Source organism: Pocillopora damicornis, chromosome 4 (genome assembly GCF_964200805.1).
Source record: "Pocillopora damicornis chromosome 4, jaPocDami1.2, whole genome shotgun sequence".
Lineage (NCBI taxonomy): Eukaryota > Metazoa > Cnidaria > Anthozoa > Scleractinia > Pocilloporidae > Pocillopora > Pocillopora damicornis.
The window spans coordinates 24,773,173-24,796,314 of NC_142673.1; the positions used below are offsets into that span (position 1 = coordinate 24,773,173).

The window sequence follows — 23,142 nt, forward strand, 5'->3', positions numbered from 1 at the left end:
ATCAACGTTATTATAATTTATCTATATCCGTCAGCCCTACAAGAAAAATAACTTCCATTTTCTCTCAGTAGGAAATATCTATCGCTTATCTAAAATTAACATATACATATACAGAAAGAGGAAAAAACAGCGTCTACGACGGTACACTCAACGACATGATGCCTTTCGCTTTCAAGTTATTAAATTTGAAGTATTCTTTTTAGGAAGCAAAATTAAATGTATGCATTTCTGACAGATTGCATATTCAATTCAATTCTTAAGCTTTGAATATTCCAAAATATAATCATTGCCTAAATTAGAATCAGTGATCGAGGCTGTACATGTACCATCAACTCAGCGTATACATTAGCAGTTTTGGAAGTTGTAATCATATTTTTTTCTTTTTTATCTTTATTAGGTGATTACGTGATAAATAGCAAGGGAGGATGTAATGGTATAATTTTCAATCTCTTAGTTAATTACCCTCAGCGTGGCAGTGCGAACATCCTGAGTTTTGGTGTTTTCCTTTTAGAAAACAAAATCAAGAGGTCTGGCTTTTCAGAGGTTCTTGTAAAATTTTCTAATAACTGGGAGGCATACGGAAGAAAAAAAAAAACAGAACAAAGCAGTCAGATTATTTTGTATTATTTTATCATAGAGTGTATTCACTTTTTTCTCCTCCTTTACTCCAGCGATATTTTTGATAAACCTATGATCGTCAAAACAATTCTGATAAATATAATTTAACGGAGTTATCTTTATTCATAAAGTAAAAGTTTCCCTTTAAGTTATACCGCACATTAATACTAAATGCATTTTTTTCATCGCCTTTAATTTTGTTCCGACAATTTATTTACTATCTAAGACAACCGCAATAGCCGCGGATCGTCGCTAAAAGCTCTTTTTCTTAAGTGCTTAGGAGCATAAGCATCATTTCATTCAGTTTTTTTTTCTAATTTACTGCGCCTATTTTCACACTGACTTACCGAAAAAAGGGTATCTCTCGAGAAATCATTGTCTATTTGACAATTTGACATATAGTTTAGTCTAGTTACACTTTCCTATCATCAAAATGTCAGTTCTCGTACATCCAGTTCCAATTGCCAAATCCTGATGTTTTCTATAGCTTTGCATTTCTTTCACCAAAGCGCCAACGTAATTGCCGCGATCAAGAAAGCGGTCAAATTGTATTTCTTTTGCCGCTTTATTTGAAGGAGTAAAAGGGCTGAGAAGCTTTTGGAACTAAAGTATTCTACAGAGAAGGAACAAAAAAAGGAAAATTAGATATAACTCTATTTATTAAAAATGATAATTTCCAAAAACCCTGTTGTCTTATATTCTGATCACAAAAGCAGATATATACCGATATTGACCGGTTAAGCTGGTTATTGCGGAGAGAGCTGAAGTAAAATTGTGGTAAAGAGTTAGGAAAATAAACAGGAAACTGAAATGGAATCTATATAGGATAAGATATCAAAAGAAGCAGCCTCTTTGAGGGCGAAATAGCCGTCACGATCAATCTTGAAGAGAGCTGATCAAACTCTATCACCGAGTCGCAGCTTATCGAGGAATTCTAAACATCTGTGCTATTATTAGATGAATTTGTTGGACGATTGTTTATTTACATAGATTAGCAATTAATTTACATTTCTATCACAGAAATATAGGTTTTCCTCAAATTTTAACAAAAGATAAGAAACGATAAGACATCATGCGTGTTTACAAAAAATGATTGCTCACGTTTCTTAAGAGCTTCGGCCAGGAGATTAAAAAGAAGAAGAAGAAGAAGTTAAGACAGAACTCCGCCACAGTTTGATCAAGAAAGGATTGATTACACACAGTACGAATACACCGAAAAATACCGAGTCAGAATCCTATGCTTTAATCGAAACTGAAGTATGGGATATTTATCGCTATATCATGCCTAAATATTAGAAGCGACATAACCTCGGATTGTTTTTTTCATAGTTTAAATTCAGTATGATAGGTATACAGTACAACTCATCATCATGCGAGAGCCAATTCGTATGACTAGTCAGCTAAATATTTTTATTTGTGAAAAGTGATAATCTGGTCAGGACCGTACTAACTTAATCACTGATTCATAAACTGTGGATTTTAAAGCTTCTTAAAGTCTGTAACTTGTTTCAAATTCTGTTCGTTTGTTCATGTTTTGCACCTGAAAGCTTAGTATGTTGGGCGTTTCACACAATTAATACTGCATCTATTTCTTATCTTAATGACTTCCACGACTGAATGATTTTCCTAACAATCCTCGTTTCTTTTTTACTGTTTGTTTAGTTTCTGTTTGGTCCTTTCTATCTGTGTTTTAGGCAATCTGCCGAAAGCTGCACCGTGAATGAAGAATGGAGAAAAACTAAAACTGTTATAGGACAATAGTACTAAAACAGCTCAGTGAGAACATTCTCTTAAAAAAGATAAGAGACGAACAATTAGACGATGAGAAACTGTTAAAAACGCGATTCAAACGTCATGTTTTGGGGAGAAAATAAACAGGTTTACATGGCCAGATACAGATGTTATAGAAGTGTTGAGAGGAAATAAATGAAAATAATTTTTATGTAAATTCTGTGATTAACCGGCAGATACATGATTAACTGGCTTGACAATTCCTTTCGCTTGGTGATATACTTCACTTTTAGATTTGCCTCGATCGCGATATGCCTTCATCTGTAATTGAGCGAAAAATCTCTCACTTGTGAAATGCTTGCTGCTCAATAAATAGCGTCACCTTACAATGAAAATCAGAAACTTACCTGATATGACTCGCGTTCCCGTGGTGGAAACAGTGAATGAGTCAGACTGACTAACGCAATTACATTAAAGGGCCAATGAGCGAAGTCCAATATATATTATCTCAATTGAGTCAGGAAAACTGGGTCGAGTACACGAAGTCGAGGTTTGTTGGAAAACTTCCCAGAAGAACACTGTGAAATAGAGTCAAGTTACGAATTATGCAAGATTGCCTGCTCAGGTAGCCAAACAGAACATAGGATTCCACGGGCGCTTCCAGCGATATAATAATGATAAATGATAATAGTAATAGAGTAAATGTTCTTGAGCATAAATATGGTTTGAGCCCATCTCATAGCTTATTTTTACCCTCGCCTTACAGCTCGTGCCGAAATGCTCTGAGTTGGGCCCAAAACATATTCATACCCAAGAGCATAAACTCTGTTGTTTTGATAACAGACCATTAGACTTTATTTTGAAGTAAACTTCTTGTGGATGTTCGAGGGGCGATACCTGATGAAAAACTATCATCCTTGTGTATTATAATAACAATGATAACAAAAGCGGTGAGATAATTAACAATAATAATGATAATAACAATTATAATAATTACGATGATGATTAACAGGGTCGGAAAACACATTTACAGAGGTCATCTGTAAGGGATGTGATGAAGATACTGTGAGAAGTGGTAGGAACAAGATCCATTAACAGTAATAAAGAAACAAGAGATTGCAATCAGCGCAGTGATGAACGACACATGTCTTGAGGATCAATTTTGGAGCTCTGAAACAATGAACGCATCAAGTTTTAATTTAAAAAAAACTGAACTTAATTTTGCTAGTTGCAGAAAAATACATATTGGCGGCGTCAACTTTTGTACCGCTTCTGATACACTAAACCACACAGGCTAGTTGAAATTTCAAAAATTTTAAAAAAACAAAAGCTAAGTTTTTCGTTTGTCTCACGATGTAGTCACGTGTGATGTAGATCTCGACGTTTCGACTGCACACTACTAGTCTTCTTCAGGCGATGAGGTCGACTGGTCATGCGTGATCTTATAAAGCATGATGCTCTGCTGTGATTAATTAGTTGTTTTTCAACAGCTCTGATTGGTGCATTTTGATCCTTGCTGTTCACTTAGTGATTTGCTCCCTCGGCGATCTGCAGTCGCGCAGCTCTTCTGTTGTTGTGTTTTTTGATCGTGGGCATCCACGGTCCTGGAATTTCTATTCCACTATAACTGTTGATGTTGTTAGGATGAAGTCTTATATGAATTGCCCATGGGCTTGTAGTAATGAGGGTCACGATCAATAAACTTTACTTCGTTCCAGAGTGGCTTGTGTCCAATATTGCTCTGAAACGGCGGAGGTCTCGGTACGGGCGAGTCGAATGTCTCGATCGTGCTCCTTAATTCTGTCTTGCATAGGTCTTCCAGTCTCTCCGATGTACACCTTGCCGCATTCACAGAGACTCCTGTAAACTACGCCATCTTGTTTAGCCGGGTCGACAGCGTCTTTTGGTCGTACTAGCTGAGATCTTGGCGTAGTCTCCAATTTGAAAACAGCGCGTATGCCTCGTTGTTGTAGGCAACGGCGAAGCTCTTCGGACAGAACTTTGACATAAGGTAAAAACGCAGTAGCTTTGAATTTTTTGGCTGGTCCGGAACAGTTGTTTGGTTTTCCGGTCTTGGTTTCTGCAAGAAATAAGACGGACCATTAGAAACCAGAACAGATGACAGACGTTTTTTCTCCTCGGAGATGACTGAGGGTTTTTTTACGAGACGTTTGGCGCTCTCGTAAAGGCACTTAACAATACCGCGTTTTACTGATTGAGGGTGGTGTGAATCATACGCTAAGTATTGATCGGTGTGCGTAGGCTTCTCGTATACGCTGATGGTGAGGTGGGCGTCAGGTTCTCTTAAAACTGCGGTGTCTAGGAAGGCGAGTTTGTTGTCTTTCTCTGTCTCCATGGTGAAGCGGATGGAAGGCTGCTGGTTGTTTAAATGCTGTAAGAAGTCATCTACGTTTTCGCGATCCAGTATGGTAAATGTATCGTCCAAAGATCTGACAGACTGCCTGACCCGCAAGTTGTCCGAAAAGCTGCTTCAATCTAATTCAGTGATATTACATCAATATTCAAGCACTACCCTGAATGTCCGCTGAATTGAAGTAACGTTTTTCCACACTTCCGAGCCTTACTGTGCCATCGTATTTTGGCTATCACTCTAGACCGTCCTTGCTCCGAAGAGCTGTCCTGACCTTCCCTTGCGGAACAGATATTTTATTGAAATTTACATTTAAGGACTCCTCGCCCAATATAAAGAGATCTTTTTAACTCAGAATGTGACGGCTTAGAGGGGAAAAAAGAACATGGCGATTTGTTGCAGCGTGCTTCGGAGATCACTACCGACTGACCTCTCTCACCGTAAGTAGCTCGCGATTGGGTTGATGGCAGCTTCGTCTATTTCTGAAGGGACTTGCAGAACAAACTGCTGTAATTGTCACTATGGATAACAATTCTAACGGAGATTTAGACGATGAAAGTGTTCCGGATACCTTGAAACCTCCGCCACGCTCAAAGTCTCGAACAAAGTCAGTGGACGAGCTTGTGGCACATTTAGAGGAACAGAACAGGTGAGTCTTCACTAGACAGGATTGCTGTGATTTATTACATTCCTTTCATGTGTGAATAAAATGACAAGAATTTAAAAGGTGTGTAAATGATTAATTAAAATTTTCGATGTTTATTTCACCCTTGATATTTCAAGATATACTGTTTGAAAGTTATTGCTACAGAGTATGTGACTATGTACATTGAATTACAATATCAGAGACGCTTTTTAACCTTTAATCGAGGCTAAAGAATTTTTGCCCCTCTATATCGAGAACGAGAGGTCTCAGAAGCATAATTCATCTTTCTACCCGAAGATTATTCATTTCACTTTTGTTTCATCGTTGTGGGCTTTTCTGGTAAGCTCTTGTTAATATTCTCGTGACTTTATTTCCGGCACATGATACTGTTTCTTAAGCGGCCAAAATACTGCGTTAAGTTAAAGTAAAGATATGTCAAAGGAAAGGAACCTCTCAAATAATGATTATATGTTTTTGGAGCTGACACTTAAAAGTCTACATGCTCTTAAAGGTAACTAAGTGAACGCTCTAGTGAATCGCTAATTAGATTAACAAATAACTCAGTCAATTGGTTCAAAATTTGCATATTATTCGATCGGAAATATTACAGCTGTGTGAAAGGGCTATATTGTATTGGTTTTTGTGTTGTGTGATCAATTCACAAGCAGTAACTTTAAAGAAAATTAATATGAAGTCAAGATGAAGTCAAGATAGATCGTTATGTGGCCTTGGTAAAGAGTGTGTGCTCATAAATATTAATCATTTTTTATCATGAGGAAAGGGATGGGTGACAGGATATAATCTGACAGCTGTAGCATAACAAATGTTAATTTTGATTTAATAGATCTTTATTCAATTTTGTGATCATTTGTTATTTTATGTTATCATTGCATACAAATTTGTGTTCAAATATTTTATTTTCTGAGCTAAGTTTAAAATAAATCTTAAAAATGTCACTTCCTATTATCTTTACCCTGTGCAAAAAATTTCTTGAAAAATGTCATTTGCCTGTAAGCACTGGTGGGACCAACCAATTACCATTTGCTCAGTTTTGTTTTACCCAATGTAGGGCCCTTAACCTTCTTATGATTACATTATGAAAAAAGGAACAAATATTTGAAAATGGTAAACATGTGGAATACTAGAAAAAAGTTTTGAAAAAATTGTCTTTTTGATCCTTCAAAATTTCATTTTGGCTTTATTGTGCAGAACCACTATTTTGAAGCTATTGCAGAAGAGAAATTTACAAATTTGAATTATATTCAAGCAAATTAGATGGAAAGTAAATTTTAAATTGTGTTACACCCCAGATTTATTTTTTCAGCAGCCACAAACCTTTTGAGCATGCATGCATGCTAAATACCTTGAATAGAATGTTTTAAATGCTTCAATGTCTGAAACCTTGGTTTGAGTGAAACCTTCTGTAAATAACCAGCCCTCAGTGTTGTAAGTGCTTTAGTGTCTCAAACCATGGTTTGAATAAGACCTTGTGTATATTCAAGCAAATTATATGGAAAGTAAATCTCAAAGTGTGTTACACCCCAGATTTATTTCCTTGGTGGCCATGAACCTTATGAGCTTGCATGCATGCTAAATACCTTGAATAGAAATTTCAGGTCTGATTATTTTAAACAAAGTTAAGCCACAATCCTCAGTCAAGCCAAACCTTCTATCTGAACATTTATTATTGTGAACAGTGTAAAGAGGACTGAAAGCTAACAGTGTAAGGACATTTATTTATTTATTCAGTCAACGTTTGGTTGTTCAACTCAGTAATTTTTCCGCACTAAAAACCGTTTTAAATTCTTTTGGGAAAAGCCTCCGAAAAAGGTTGGAGATGAAGGAGGGGCTGGAAATTTAGAAATGATGAAGATGAACATCCGTAGACGCTTGGAGGAGGTAAGTACAGGTTTTTAATCTATCGTCTCTTCGGTTTGTCTGGTTAAGTCAGTATCCAAATAGTTGAATTGGAAGAAGAAGTCATTCGGTTGAGTTCAATTTTACATGAGCGTATGTAAACACGGTTTTCGTTCCTCTTTCACTAGTTATTTTATAAAAGAAATGTAAAATGGTTTCCACGTTCACATAGCCTGATGTAAACACTTGGAAGGTTGGGAGAACACTCGATAAGCTGGAAACCACTCCGCTTCGCGTCGTGGTTTCCCACGCTTATCTCGTGTTCTTCCAACCTCCCGCGTGTTTACATCAGGCTATGTAAACACGGAAACCATTTTACATTTCTTCATTACGATGCGAGAGCCAATTCGTATGACTAGTCAGCTGCATATTTTTGATAATGAAAAGTGATAATCTGGTTAGGACCGTATTAACGTAATCACTGATTCATAAGCTGTGGATTTTGAAAGATTTTTGAAGTCTGAAACTCGTTTCAAATTCTGTTCGTTTGTTCATGCTTTGTTCCTGAAAGCTTATATTGGGCATTTCACACAGTTAATACTGCATCTACTTCTTATCTTAATGATTTCCACGACTGAATGATTTTCCTAATAATCCTCGTGTTTATTTGACTGTTTGTTTAATTTCTGTTTGGTCTTTTTATATCTGTGTTTTAGGCAATCTGCCGAAAGCCGCACCGTGAATGAAGGCGGGGAAAAACTGAATCTGTTATAGGACGATGGTGCTAAAACAGTTCAGTGAGGAAATTCTCTTAAAAAGATAAGAGACGAACAAGAATACGACGGGAAACTGTAAAAAACGCGATTCAAACGTCACGTTGTGGGGAGAAAGTAAACAGGTTTACATGGCCAGATAACTGATGTTATTTAAAGTTTTACGGATGACCCAGAGGAAATAAATGCCAGAGTGCTCAAACTAGAAAAACTAGTGAGCATGCATAATGCTAGCAGCAATGACTCATCCTAGTAGAGTGCTCAATTTGGACATGATAGCATAGCTTTGTATGCCAAAGAGCTATATCTAACTGCAGACAGTACTGTTTCGGCCTTCTGGGCCTCATCAGTGCAGTGCTGATGATAGGATGGGGGTAAGGCCACATAGCTACCCCAAGTGATCTCACACATGTGGGATCATCTAAGCCATGCCAGAGTGCTCAAACTAGAGAATTTATGCGGTATTTTTAATTTCTGTAACTTGAATCCTAAGGCACAACGTGAGCGACAGTACCAGAGAAACGTTTACTCACAGGCCGGTAAGCTGGAATGTGAAATGGCACAAAAGAATTGAGTCTAGTGTTCTGTAAACGTTTAAGCTGCTACAGAATTGTTTATCGTGAAAATAAAATGTTTGAATTCAATATGGTTTGTAACCACATCGTACACGTGCGTTCACTATATTTGAGTTTGCGATGCAAAATTTTAAACGGCCAGGCCGGTATGTAGACACGCTAACAGAATAAGCTTGGTTCATGTAGTATTTGCTCAAATTTCACTGGGCAGGGTTTTCAAGACATTGAGAAATATCATTTTTTTCCCTTACTTATTACACTTCCATCGTCATGCAGTTTGCGAACCAGTCAGGTTCCGATCAAATGTTTTCAGGATGAAATGTCAACCGTCGTGCTGTATAGCGGCATAAAACTGAATTGCGTGAAATTGAATGCAAAATTGTGCTCGACTTTGCAGCAAAGAATGAAAAAGCGAAATGCAAAATCAAGCATCAAATGGAGAGTGTTTTAATTCTTCGAGGTTATAAGGTTGTGGCCGAAATGATAGAGAATACCTCGCAACATAGAGTCAGTACCAATTGTGGTGTCAGCTAGCTTTAACCTGTTGATCGGCGCTATCTGTAACTGATAACTGACACTTACATAGAAGAGACTCCATGTCGTGGAACAAACGATTCAATTTTCATTAATTAGAATGTGTATGTTTGACAGGTTTCTTCCAGATAGTTTATTTGCATAAGAGTGTGAAATTCTAAGAGATTCTGTTTGACTTATTAACGAATTCCTTTATAAAAAGAACTCCGCTTTGTAAAATTCTCGTTATCCAGTTCTTCACTTTTTTGAGTACTGCGCAAAGGACAACAAAAGCTCAAACGGCTGAGTAAGTATCAAGCCGGTAACAACTAATAAACCAAAGAACAAAAGGAAATTCTAAATTCTATTCTATCACATAGCATATTGGCCCAGAGCCGCTCTTCTTGAAATAAAACTGAAAAAAAAACCGTGAGTAGTTGCTCGGAATACAGTGAGCTGTTAATGCCAATACTAATGGACCATAAATACCTTAACTCATTGAAGTGTGAGTAACTTTACCATTTAGTACATGTGAAAGATCATTCATCGGTCAACCTTCATGAACATCCGTGTACAAAAGTATTGTCAGAGAGGAAACAACAATTATTTTATTACTTCATTTTTTATTTTTTTTTTTTTTATCACAGTTTCTCTTTTCAGCTTACATGGGATACGTGTCCAAGCAGAAAGGCGTCATGAGAGATGTAATGGTTTTTGTTATGGAAGCTTGTAGCTTTGCAAATTTTCAAAAAAACCAAGGATGGCGTAAGACACGATAGACATGTATATGTCGTGTCACCAGCTTTATCTATTTTCGCCACATTAGCGTATTCAGGTTAACACCAGATTCTCGAGTCACGTTCTTTTATTTCCTTGCAGATATGACACAAATTTATATTCCTCGTGCGCATGCTAGATTTCAACACTTAGGGTATTCAAGTTTTGCGATGGTTTTTATTATGCAAGCTTGTAGCTCTACAATTTTTCGAAAAAAAGGAAGGCATAAGATACGCTAGACATGTAAATTTCGTATGACCAGCTTTATCTATTTTCGCCAAAATAGCGTATTCAGGTTACCACCAGATTCTCGAGTAAGGTTCTTTTATTTCCTTGCAGATAAGACACAAGACTATATTCCTCGTGCGCATGCTAGATTTTTAACACTTCCTAGGGTATTCAAGTTTTTTCTCTTTCTGTAGAGGTAGCTAAAAAGGAGTTAATCACCATAATAATAATATTCACAATCTTAAAATTTTTTGTTCGTCGAAGAATGTTAAAAATTACTTGGAATAGGTTTCTTTGAGAAGTCCCAGGTAAATATTGAGTGGTAACTCAAGCTCCAACCAATTACATTCGGCCGTGATAAGGAACAGTTTGAAATGACTACGTTTTGAAGGCTAGTTTCCAACGAAACGTTTTCGAAAGTTTCTATATTTAAGGGGTTTCATTTGCGTGAGAGGAAGAACTTCACTTAAAGATGCTAATGCGAACTGCACCTGGTTAAATTAAATGAAAATCGTATAACTGAAGAAACGAGTGGAAAAATATTTAGCTACTAGCAGAAATCGTTATTTTGCAAAGCAGTCAAATTTGTTGGGTAACAAAATGATAAAATCAAAATTAGAAGAGAGAAGAAAGAAATAAAAGATGTTTAATGCTAAATTAATTATTCATTCCATCAGTGCAAATCATGACTTTTACGATCTAGTCACACTCTTCTATAACTGATAGCATTCAGAATTGATATGTAGATAAATTTCCGCGGAGGAAAAAAAGTTAGGGAATCATCGTAAATGGATGTAAGGTTGACAGCATAAGAAACTCGCTGTTTCGCACTGGCGCCTAGAAAATAACCTTTATCTATCTACACATTTCCAGTGAGCTTAAAAGCTATATGAAAAAATAAACTCTTAAAACTATTCTTAAAAGTTAATGTCGCAGTAATATGTAAAGAAGTTGCTAGACTTAATGACAGCGGCGGATTTTTATTTTTACACCCTTTTAAAACAAAAGTAGCCTTAACTTTGAAAATAAAGGAAAATGAAAAAGGCAGGACAGCTGTGTTTCGAAAAGGTATTTTACAGCCTTGCCGCTAATCTTCAGTTAATTCAAAATGTTCCGCAACCCTTCCCGGCCATGAAATTCACTTTGATCAAGAAAGAGACGAAAAATCATTTCTGATCGCGACATCTTAAAAATACCCTCATAGAAAGTCGGTAACAATGTTCTTTGACAGTAGCCCTTGACAACTTGAAATATACGGAAGTATATAAGTCAGGCGTGAAAACCCTTCACGGTGTCATATGTCTTTCGGAAAGCAACAAAATCTTACATTAGAGGCACATGAGTTTGAACATTAAATGGTGCGATTTATTTGAACTAAGAAAAATCCGTCAGCAGCGTTGTTAGTATGGCCTCCTTCATAGTCTTCTGAAATCTAACAGTAAGATGCAGGAAAGCAAGAGAATAGCGTGATGCAGCCAGCCGAGAGGACCTCAACTGCCGTTTAGCCAATGACGTAACTCGTTCGTCATGTTACTCATAGTTGGTTTCACCTCATTAACTTTCTTTGTCTTCGAAAAACATCTATCTATGGTTGTTCAGTTTACGCAGCGAAGTAAATATTTTGCGTATTTTTGGATGATTGAACTGACTTCCGCCAATAAGGCAAACTGGAAAACTTGATTAAAATCCCGTTATCAAATAAACTATAGCACATTTTGACTGACGCATTTTTGTGAAGAATGTCGACTGAGAAAGTGATGAATTTTATCCGCGCTGAGGTGGTAAAGCGTTTCTATACAGCTGCACACATCTTGGATCGCCGGCGATTAATATATGTACCAGAACTTTTCATTCACTGAGGCTTGTGTCAGCGAGATGAAGACTACAGCACTTTGTGTTTTTGCTCTGTTCCTTTCTTCGATGTTAGTTGAGGGCGCCGCGCCTAATCCTCCCTGCTTTCTTGGTGCTTGCAATGGAGAAAAAGTACATGAATAAGTAGAAATCTCTTTCGTTTTCAATCCATCTAAAATGTTTTAGATAGTGTTAATATTTAATTTGAGTTGAATTTTCTGAGTGGTTCGATTAGGGATGGCAATGTTTTTCTTTTCAAAAGGAGAATTTCCTGTAAGGAGCACTTATTAGTGAGCATAGAAGTACCTTATCTATGTATTTAGTCATGTCAAAATGGGCTGGAATCTTTCAATAATGTTTTTTCTTTATCATTTCATTCATATCATTGTTGAATGATCCTGGTTGTTCAACTCACTAAAAGCTGTTTTAAATTCTTTTAGGAAAAGCCTAAAAAATCTCCAACGAAAAAGCCTAGAAAATCTCCAACGACGCTTGGAGGAGGTAAGTACAGGTTTTTAATCTATGGTCTCTTCGGTTTGTCTGGTTAAGTCACTATCCAAATAGTTGAATTGGAGGAAGAAGTCATTCGGTCCTTTTCGTGCATTTTACTCCAAATATTCATCAGAGCTTAATGGTCTTGTTTTTATTTCTTTTTTTTCGAATAAATTTGAAGAGAAATTTTAATGTATGTTGAATCTTTGTAGGCAAAACGTGAGCAACAGTACCGGAGAGAAATTTGCTTACGAGCCCGCGAGCTGAGATGTGGAAAGGAACGAAAGAAATAGGTTCACTGCAGTGAAGACTACATAGCTAACTTGAAGTTAAAGCATAATTTCATTCCTAAATGACGAAATTGAGATGTAGATGCTTTAGCCGCTATCATCAATATTATATTCTGTGAAAATCTATAAATTGTTTGAATTCAATAAAGGCTGTGGTCCATATGGTGAATATGTACGATTCGCTCTATTTGTTGTTGAGCCCTAATATTTTAAGTGGCCCGCCAGGGTAGTGTGAGGACTCTTTAACCCTTTAACTCCCATGACTGACCACGGCACATTTTCTCCTTACGATTTCAATACAATATCAAACAGACAACTGATGAGAATAGGGAAAATATAATTTAAGCGGATTATCAGTTGACCCAATACCAATTTCTCCAAATTACCATCATAAAAAAATTGTATGATAGACAGAAAGGAAAATTACTAATAAGATCTTTAGAGTGAAAGGGTTTATCTCGAGGCCTTTATATTGATGTTTGGTTAAACACGAGTTATTACCCTGTAATTCGCAGTAAATTTCTATTCACAATTTACTGAGTCTGGTGCATCCCCAAGTAAACATCGGGAATATTTCCGCTTGCACAGCTGCTGCAGTCATTTTCGTTTCACCATAGAAGAAAGGCATGATACTGGTCTTTAAATTAAAGAATCATAGAACGGCAACAAATCCCTATCAGTTTGAGCTACAGAGCTATACAAAAGTTAACGTCTTGAAGAATGTAAGCAGGCTGGGATAAGCTCAAACTATTTTACATAACCTCTTTCCCTGCAGCCGGTAGTCTTTTTTGGCATACTCAAATGTGGGCGGTTTCGATAGATGTCGGCCGTCTTTGTCAAAACGTGTTAAGACTGATGGCTGACAGGCATCAGAACTTTCAACATCTAACCATAAAGTGAAATTTATATCATCATCTGCTGCGGAGAATTTCACGTTAAATTTCACACTAACGGATAAGATCGAACGAACGATATTGCACGAATCTTGTGTCAAATTGTAATGCGTCCCGGCAATATAGCACGTTAGTCGGCTGCCAATGGTGTATTTTATTTTGGTGCCTTTTATTTTAATACGACATTAAGGTAGCTCTGGTTAGTAACATAATTCCTCTTGTGATTTGATCTTAGCTATCCATGTGCCATAACCTTCCAGCCAGTGGAATTAAAAGGGAAAACATGCAGCGGCCTGCTAAAGCCACCTCGTTAAAATTTCACGTTTTTTTAAAAAGCGTCGACAAAGCTGCGCGAGTGCAGGACCGAGCGGCTTTATCCGGACTGGCTTACGTCAGCATAATGGTTTTATATAGCACTGCGTTGCGCGAGAGACAAGACATCCGCAAAAAAAAAAAGAAAAAAAGAATGAATGAACAAACAAATAAATAAATAACAAAATTAAGCGCTCTTAGACCGTTATTATAACATATTTCCTCAATTTTTTGTTCTTTTTTTCCGTTGCAAATCGGTTTTAATCCTGACAAAGCTTAACTGAGCCTACTCATCAAGACAAAACAATCGCAATAATATGGTTGGCCATTTCTCTCATCGTCTTTCATCAATATTGTTAAATCAATATTTCAATATTGATTGTAACGAAGATGATAATAACAATAATGCAAACAGTGTCTATGGTCAAGCGACATGTCACTGGAATTACACAATTTTGCAAAATTCTCTTCGAAAAAGTGGCCTTTTTATTTTAAAAAAAGGTAAACCACGGTGAGAACGGCAAAACACACAAAAGTTACGATTTAAGCGTTCCTTGCTTTAATGATTCAAAAGAGGGTACTAAAAATTTGCATTTCAGTGAATTAATATTTAAGAATCAAGCTGCTGGTACCTGTTGAAGACATCATGGCAAACTCAAATATCATTTCTTCTCTGGCAATTTTAACCAGGCCACTGTAGATAATGAATCTCGTATTTGAACCCATGAGCTTGCTTCAAAATTACTGTTTAAAGTAAACTAATATCTCTCAACGGAGGAGGCATTCTAATAACACTTCTCAATGAGGTTACCAAATATTACTTTCTATACCTTTCGTCAAGAGAAGGGGGGAGTACATACGATAAACTGTATACAGGGTTGCACCTCTAGAAAGTTTGACACTTTCAGGCTAAAGGTATATAGAGAAAGGGGTTTGAAGGGCTGCGGTAAGGAAAACAATAAGGAAAGCTGCAAGTGACACTTTAAATTGAAGATTACAAATGTTGCAAAAGAAAAAATGAAATGTATAGAAAACACTTTTAATTTTCCCTCTTCATGCTACTGCAAGATGTTTGAGTGTTGTGTTGATTTACTGAATTTAGATGAAAAGCACCTCATACTACAAGGAAAGTACACATATGCGAAATATATATATCGAGTTGCTCAGTAGTTCTTCGTCAATTAGGAAGAAGTATTTGAAACTCCGGGTAGGAAACCCCACCCCTGCCTCTCTATAAAATGAAAATGAATGCACCCTCCCCCGGTTCGCGTTCAATTTGAAATGTGCATCATAACGGCTGCCAAGTTTTAGAAAAACCTGTTCTGCGTAAATTTTAAAGCCTGTGGTCAAAACAAATCCTAAAAATCTCCTGCAAAGGTACAAAACATGATTTTACCCATCCTCAACATGGACGTGACGCCGTTTGTACAGTTCCTGGTCTTCGTTGCTTACATTGGTCTTATTTTTGGACTTTCTGTTGAACTTATCGGACGTAATCCATTAAATATGTTGAGAGTAAGAGATAAAGAGGAAGGATCTGCCATGAATGCAGAAGGTTCGGTCATAACAAGCGAAGATTCTGCTATTACGAGCGAAGGCTCTGCTATAAAGAAAGAAAACTCTGTCAAAGAGATCGAAAACTCAGAGGGAAATAAATGTCTGTCTGACTGAGGTGAGATCGTTTTTTCGGTTATTGAGTGACACTGGGACACAGTCTTCTTTGAAGTATTCAGTGCATTCATAGACGAAATATTTTATTTGTGTAATTTTAAATCCGTCCTAGTAACTTTCATCGCCTTTCGCCATCCTCCTTCCTACCCGAATATGATTATGTGGACTTAAACTGATGAGTTGATTAGGACAAGATTAATTTTCTCGATACGTTTGTCGAATTCAAGTGGAAAAATGTAGATTATGGCGCACCAAGTTTCGTATTGGTTTTTTCATTTTTTATGTAGACGCTGGAACAAAGCCGAAATAAACTCAAAGAAAACCCATATTTTTACCCTTACTGGCGAATCGATATTTCACCGGCGGGCTTTAAAATGAGGGTCGACACTTCAATTGTGGGCTACGAATTCAAAATGATTTTCACTGAAAAAACCTTCAGTCTTCGTTGGCAGCTTCAAATCACGATGGCTTACCAACCTTCTTTTTTTTGGCTCCAATTTTTTTCAAGATTAGTGGTAATAATAATGCAGCGTTATCGATTAATATTTCTGTTTGTAACGTGAGTTGAATGCCACATTTTATCTTTCTTTCCATGCTAAAATTGAATCGTGGATTATTGGTAGAGTCTTCAGATTTAGAGAAAACAGTGCCAACAGATGATAAGCGTACGCCATCCCACCAGACACTCCTCAAGTTGCGCAGAAGAAAGCCTTTTTTGATTGCCTTTTCCTGCCGTCCATAAAACGAACAGAACTTAAACGGACACTGCAAGATCATCAAATTCATTTAAGTGGGTAACTTAGAATGATTTGATAATATTAATGAAATGTTGACAATGATCTAAAAAAGAGAGTCAACCTGTATTCTAAACCCTGATATAGCGTTAGGTTGCTACTAACTTACCCGCCGACTGATAATAAGTTGAGGAGTTAAATTAATTGTATTTTAAGTTGGATAAAACGCACCTCGTGCATTACGGAATGAGAACTGGGCAACCTCTAATGTACTTTGTGCGTGGAAAATTCTGGGAATAGCGCACGGACAAAGCCTGTTGTAAAGATTTGATGGCATATGGTATTTAAGAACAACTCTCGTACCCATTCTGACAAATTTTAAATACGCGCCATTTTGGCGCTCTAAATAATGCAACTTAATACCATGTTTAATACTTCCTGCACCAACAATCCAATTATTTTAAAAATATTACATCAATTTTATTTAATTTTTTTGTTCCAGAAAGGCTTTCATAAGAGCTAGCTAAATCTTTATGTTTCGAGCAGTGGTTCATGTAGAAGTGGTAGTTAAAGCCGTTTACAGAGAATGAGTAGTTGAAACTGAAAGTTATTACAGAAACCACTTCACTTTAGGGTCTAAAATGATAAACGTAATCGTCATTAATATATTGGGAAAACTGCATTTGTGGACTGCTCTGTAAATTGTGGTCCGTGTATTCATCATCATTCGTTACAACGCTGTGTGTGTGGACTGCACATGGGTTTAAACGTTACTTACTTCATTTAATCGCTGCTGATAAAATGAGGAAACGAATTTAATGTTTGGTTCATAATTCGAAATCCGACCCGAAAGCAAATAAATAACTAAGTTCGATGGTCCTTTCTAAGTAGTAATAGTGATTAATTTCTGAGACGAAGAGTTTCGGCAATCCCCTCAAACATTTCACTTTCACAACACAAAAAAATACATGAAAATGTCCTAAGATTATCTTTGTCAGACTTACTAAGTCTTCTTACTCATTAAATTATTAGTTAAGGCAATGTCAATGATATGCATACACCGAGATACAAATGAGAAAGGACACTTTTTCTTTGTGAGTGTATTTGTGTTTGTATAGTTTTATTAAACGGTTGAAATCCTTTCGTCTCCACCGCTTAAAGTTTTAGGTATTTGGCTGGTTTCTCGTTTGCCAGCGGCATAAACTAATGTCGTGGTAATGTCACTTATCCGTGTGCGTGCCTTGAGATGAAGGAATTTGTAGAAAGCTCTTTTCAACTGAGGAAGCCTCCATGCGTATAAATAAGGGTTTATACCAGAGTTGCACAACACAATTAAGAATTGCAAATCCCGCAACCAATGAATCAGCACACAACTGCAGCCTGAGCAAAAATTTAACAAGTAAATCATAACACAGGCTGGTGTGAACGAAGCAAAAGATGCAAGAAGCACAATCATCAATGCTTTGACTGCTTTGCTGTCCTTCTTTGCATTGATAAGATTCCTTTGGTTCTCCTGTACATCAGACTTCGTGCTTTCCATTGCTCTCCTCTTTCGCCAATATCTCGATCTTTGTCGCAGTCGTTTATTCCTACATGAACAAAGATGAGAACCCCAAACGTGCTGAGAACAGCAGTGTTTGCAAATATGAAGGAGTAGAATATAAATCCGAGTTGGAAGTAAACCAAAGAAAACCCTAGTGCCGCCACCCAAATTGACAGGGATGTTAAAATAGCGCGCTTGGAGGTAACCATTGTTCTGTACTTCACTGGCGACGATACGGCCACATATCTGTCTACGGTAAGTGCCATGAGTGTTAGAATAGACGACGTGCACAAGATAAAGTATAAAGTGTGAAAGATTTTGATATCTACGCTGTCAAGTTGAAGCGCTTCGCTGGTGTGAAAAGCAACTGACACGGGATCCAGAATCGTTCCCACAACCAGATCAGTGGCCGCTAGACTTAACGGGAAATAGTTAAAAGGTGTTTTCAAGTTTCTGAAGGGATCTTTTATGATGGCCAAACAGACTAGAAAGTTTCCAGGAATAATCAAAATTATTAGGAAAACTGAAAAGGAGGCTGTAAAGTATGAGAGAGCTTTTGGAGGACCAATGTTTGAACACATACTTGACGCCGATGCTAAAGCCATTTAAACTCTCTGATTTGTTCCCGCAGGCGCGCTAAAATCAGTGTATGCGCAAATAGTATATTTGTTAAACTTCGACTTGACACCGATTTGTAAAGGTGCTTTCTGTTGTCTTTTATGCACTCACGCCTCCAGCAAACTGGAACTTCTCGGGCCCTCGATGGAATATTCCGTTTTTATCCAACCATGTGATGCACCTCGAGCTCTTTGGAACAGTATCCTTGTCAACAACTATGAAAGATCAAAACCAATCAAATAATTTCCTGCATGTGTGCCTGGTTACAATTCGACAGCTTGTCTGACTTTGCGACTCAAATACGAATTACCATGTTGCAGCATTAAGTAAGGGAGACCACCAACAGAAGATAACTTGAATACAGCTTCCACCTCAAGACAGGTGAAACAGAAGTCAGTGGGATAAATGCTGAGATTTTTGTCTCGCCAGCTGCTTTTGTTGGACAGTGAAGCACATCGGCTAGTCAAACGTTATTAGAGTTTATCTATATCCGTCAGCCCTGCAAGAAAAAACAATTTCCATTTTCTCTCAGTAGGAAACATCTATCGCTTACCTAAAAATTAACATATACACATACAGAAAGAGGAAAAAACAGCGTCTACGACGGTACACTCAACGACATGATGCCTTTCGCTTTCAAGTTATTAAATTTTGAAGTATTTTTGTTAGGAAGCAAAATTAAATCTATGCATTTCGGACAGGTTGCAAATTCAATTCAATTCATCATAGTAATCAGTGACTGAGGCTGTATGTGTACTATTAACACACAGCGTAAACATCAGCAGTTCTGGAAGTTGTAATCATATTTTTTTCTTCTTTATCTTTATTCAATGATTACGTGATAAACAGCAAGGGTGTATGTAATGGTATAATTTTCAATCTCTTAGTTAATTACCCTCAGCGTGGTGGTACGAACATCCTGAGTTTTGGTGAAACAAAATCAATAGATCTAACTTTTCAGAGTTTCTTATAAAATTTTCTAATAACTGGGAGGCATACAGAAGAAAAAAAAAACAGAACAAAGCAGTTACATTATTTTGATTTTCAGTGTCAAATTTCATCATAGAGTGCATTCTCTTTGTTCTCCTCCTTTTCTCCAGCGATATTTTTGATAAACCTATGATCGTCAAAACAATTTTGATAAGTAAAATTCAACGAAGTTATCTTTATTCATAAAGTAAAGCTTCCCTTTATGTTTTACACATTAATACTAAATGCATTTTTTTATCATCGCCTTTAATTTTTTCGTCAATTTATTTCCTATATAAGACACCTGCAATAGCCGCGGATCGTCGCTAAAAGCTCTTTTTCTTAGGGGCTAAGGAGCTTAAGTATCATTTCATTCAGGTTTTTTAAAATTTATTGCGCCTATTTTCACATTGACTCACCGAAAAAAGAGTATCTCTAAAGAAATCATTGTCTATTTGACAATTTGACATATGGTTTAGTTTAGTTATACTTTCCTATCATCAAAATGTCAGTTCTCCTACATCCAGTTCCAATTGCCAAATCCTGATGTTTTCTATAGCTTTGTATTTATTTCACCAAAGACCCAACGTAATTGCAGCGATCAAAGAAAGTGGTCAAATTGTCTTTCTTTTGTCGCTTTATTTGAAGGAGTAAAAGGGCTGAGAAGCTTTTGGAACTAAAGTATTCCACAGTGAAGGAACAAAAAAAACAAAATTAAATATAACTCTATTTATTAAAAATGGTAATTTCCAAAAACCATGTCGTCGTATACACTGATCACAAAAGCAGATATATACCGATATTGACCAGTTAAGCTAGTTATTGCGGAGAGTGAAGTAAAATTGAAGTAAAGAGAGGAAAAGAAACAGGAAACTGAATTAGAATCCATATAGGATAAGATATCAAAAGAAGCAGCCTCTTTGAGCACGAAATAGACGTCACGATCAATCTTTAAGAGAGCTGATAAACTCTATCACCGAGTTGCAGCTTACTTAACTTCTGTGATATTATTAGATGAATTTGTTGGACGATTGTTTCCTTTCATAGATTAGCAATTAGCTTACATTTCTATCACAGAAGTATAGGTTTCCTTCTAATCCTAACAAAAGATAAGAAGCAATAAGACATCATTCTCGTTTACAAAAAATGATTACTCACGTTTCTGAAGAGCTTCGGCCAGGAGAAAAAAAAAAGAAGAAACAGTTAAGAGAGAAATCCGCCACAGGTTGATCAAGAGAGGATTGATTACACACAGTACGAATACACCGAAAAATACCGAAAAAATCCCAAAGTCGGGATCCTATGCCTAATCGAAAATGAAGTATGGGATATTTATCGCTATATCATGCTGGAATATTGGAAGCGACATAACCTCGGATTATCTTTTTCACAGTTTTTCACTTGTTTCAAATTCTGTTCGTTTGTTCATGTTTTGCGCCTGAAAGCTTGATATGTTGGGTATTTCACACAATTAATACGGCATCTATTTCTTATCTTAATGACTTCCACGACTGAATGATTTTCCTAACAATCCTCGTTCCTTTTTTACTGGTTGTTTATTTTCTGTTTGGTCCTTTTGTATCTGTGTTTTAGGCAATCTGCCGAAAGCTGCACCGTGAATGAAGAACGGAGAAAAACTAAAACTGTTATAAGACTATGGTGCTAAAACAGCTCAGTAAGGACATTCTCTTAAAAAGATAAGAGACGACCAATAACACAATAAAAACGCGTTTCAAAGGTCATGTTTTGGGGAAAAAATAAACAGTTTACATAACCAGATACAGATGTTGTTAAAAGTTTTACGGATGACCCAGAGGAAATAAATGAAAATAATTTTTATGTAAATTCTGTGATTAACCGGCAGATTCATGATTAACTGGCTTGACAATTCCTTTCGCTTTGTGATATGCTTCACTTACAGATTTGCTTCAATACGCCTTCATCCGTAAATGAGCGAAAAACCTCTCACTTGTGAAAGGCTCGCTGCTCAATAAATAGCGTCACCTTACAATGAAAATCAGAAACTTACCTGATACGACCCGCGTGCCCGTGGTGGAAACAGTGAATGAGTCAGACTGACTAACGCAATTACATTAAAGGGCTACTGAACGAAGTCCAATATATATTATCTCAATCGACTGTTCAGGAAAACTGGTCGAGTACACGAGGTCGAGTAATATTCACAATCTTTTGTGAAAATTTTTTTGTGCGTCATAGAATCTTAAAAATTACTTTGAATAAGTTTCTTTGAAAAGTCCCAGGTAAATACTGAGCGGTAACTCAAGCTCCAACCAATTACATTCGGCCGTGATACAAAACAGTTTGAAATGACTGCGTTTTGAAGGCTAGTTTCCAGCGAAAATTTTTTTGGAAGTTTCTAAAGTTAAGGTGTTTCATTTGCGTGGGCGGAAGAACTTCACTAAAAGATGCTGATGCGAACTGCACCTGGTTAAATAAAAATCGTATAGCTGAAGAAATGGGTGGAAAAATATTTAGCTACTAGCAGAAATCGTTATTGTGCAAAGCGGTCGATTTGAGTAACAAAATGATAAAATCAAAATTAGAAGAGAGAAGAAAGAAATAAAAGATGTTTAATGCTAAATTAATTATTCATTCCATCAGTGCAAATCGTGACTTTTACGATCTAGTCACACTATTCTATAACTGACAGCATTCAGAGTTGATATGTAGATAAATTTTCGGGGAGGAAAAAAGTTAGGGAATCATCGTGGGTGGATTGACAGCTTAACAGCATGAGAAACTCGCACCTCCGCGCTGGCGCCTAGAAAATAACCTTTATCTATGTATATATTTCCAGAGGGCTCAAAAGCTATATGAAAAAAAAAAAAATAATAAAAAGAATTCTTCTCAAAGTTAATGTCGCAGTAATATATAAAGAAGTTGCTAGACTTAATGACAGCGGCGGATTTTTATTTCTACACCCTTTTAAACAAAAGTAGCCTTAACTTTGAAAAAGGCCCGACAGTTGTGTTTCGAGGGAGGTTTTCTACAGCCTTGCCGCTAATCTTCAGTAATTCTGTCACTACAAGCGCGTAAACGAACCCAAAATGTTCCGCAACCCTTCCCGGCTATGAAATTCACTTTGATCAAGAAAGAGACAAAAAATCATTTCTGATCGCGACATCTTGAAAATACCCTCATAGAAAGTCAGCAACAATGTTCTTTGACAATGGCCTATGACAACTTGAAATATACGGAAGTATATAAGTCAGACGCGAACACCCTTCACGGTGTCATATATCTTTCGGGAAGGAACAAAATCTTACATTAGAGGCACATGAGTTTGTACATTAAGAGCCATTTTCCGAGAAAATCGAAAATCGCAAGACACTCGTGGAAAAAACGAATTATTTTTCCTCTCGCCAAAACATCCCTTTTAGTAACCTTATTAAAGAAAAAATAATTTTGGTTTCAAGCGATTCATTGTACGGGAGAAATTACAAAAAGTTTGAAAAATCGATTTTTTGCTGGTTTTTCGTACTCAAAAGAACAAAATCCGACCGCAACTTCGAGAAAACGGTGAACGCATAAGAAACAATCCCTAACATCGAAACTTCAGCCGAGTATTATTTCGTACTTACTCTTTAATTTCCTGAAAGAAATTTGAAGAAAGAAGTTTTTAACATTTACAATCGACAAGTTTAAAAAGGTCAAATTTG

General features: G+C 36.8%; 1 long non-coding RNA gene and 1 pseudogene across 4 annotated transcripts in view; one reads left to right on the top strand and one right to left on the bottom strand.

Annotated features, from left to right (window-relative positions):
• The window catches only part of LOC113683429 (uncharacterized), a 33,847-nt gene extending 20,954 nt beyond the window's left edge, over positions 1–12,893 (top strand). Inside the window, exons 1-3 of one of the 3 annotated variants that reach the window (XR_016186417.1) lie at positions 11,815–12,072; positions 12,381–12,441; positions 12,645–12,893. This is a non-coding gene — a long non-coding RNA (uncharacterized LOC113683429). Of the gene's footprint in view, positions 1–7,138; positions 7,266–11,814; positions 12,073–12,380; positions 12,442–12,644 lie in introns of those variants that run through there. The other 2 variants (XR_016186419.1, XR_016186420.1) reach the window with 2 other exon arrangements.
• Positions 12,894–16,217: 3,324 nt separating this feature from the next.
• On the bottom strand, positions 16,218–19,343 carry LOC149047369 (uncharacterized; annotated as a pseudogene). Its single transcript, XR_016185444.1, has 2 exons — positions 18,804–19,343; positions 16,218–18,708 (listed from the first exon to the last, which is right to left on the bottom strand). The product of XR_016185444.1 is annotated as an uncharacterized LOC149047369 (transcript).
• Between the last annotated feature and the right edge of the window lie 3,799 nt (positions 19,344–23,142).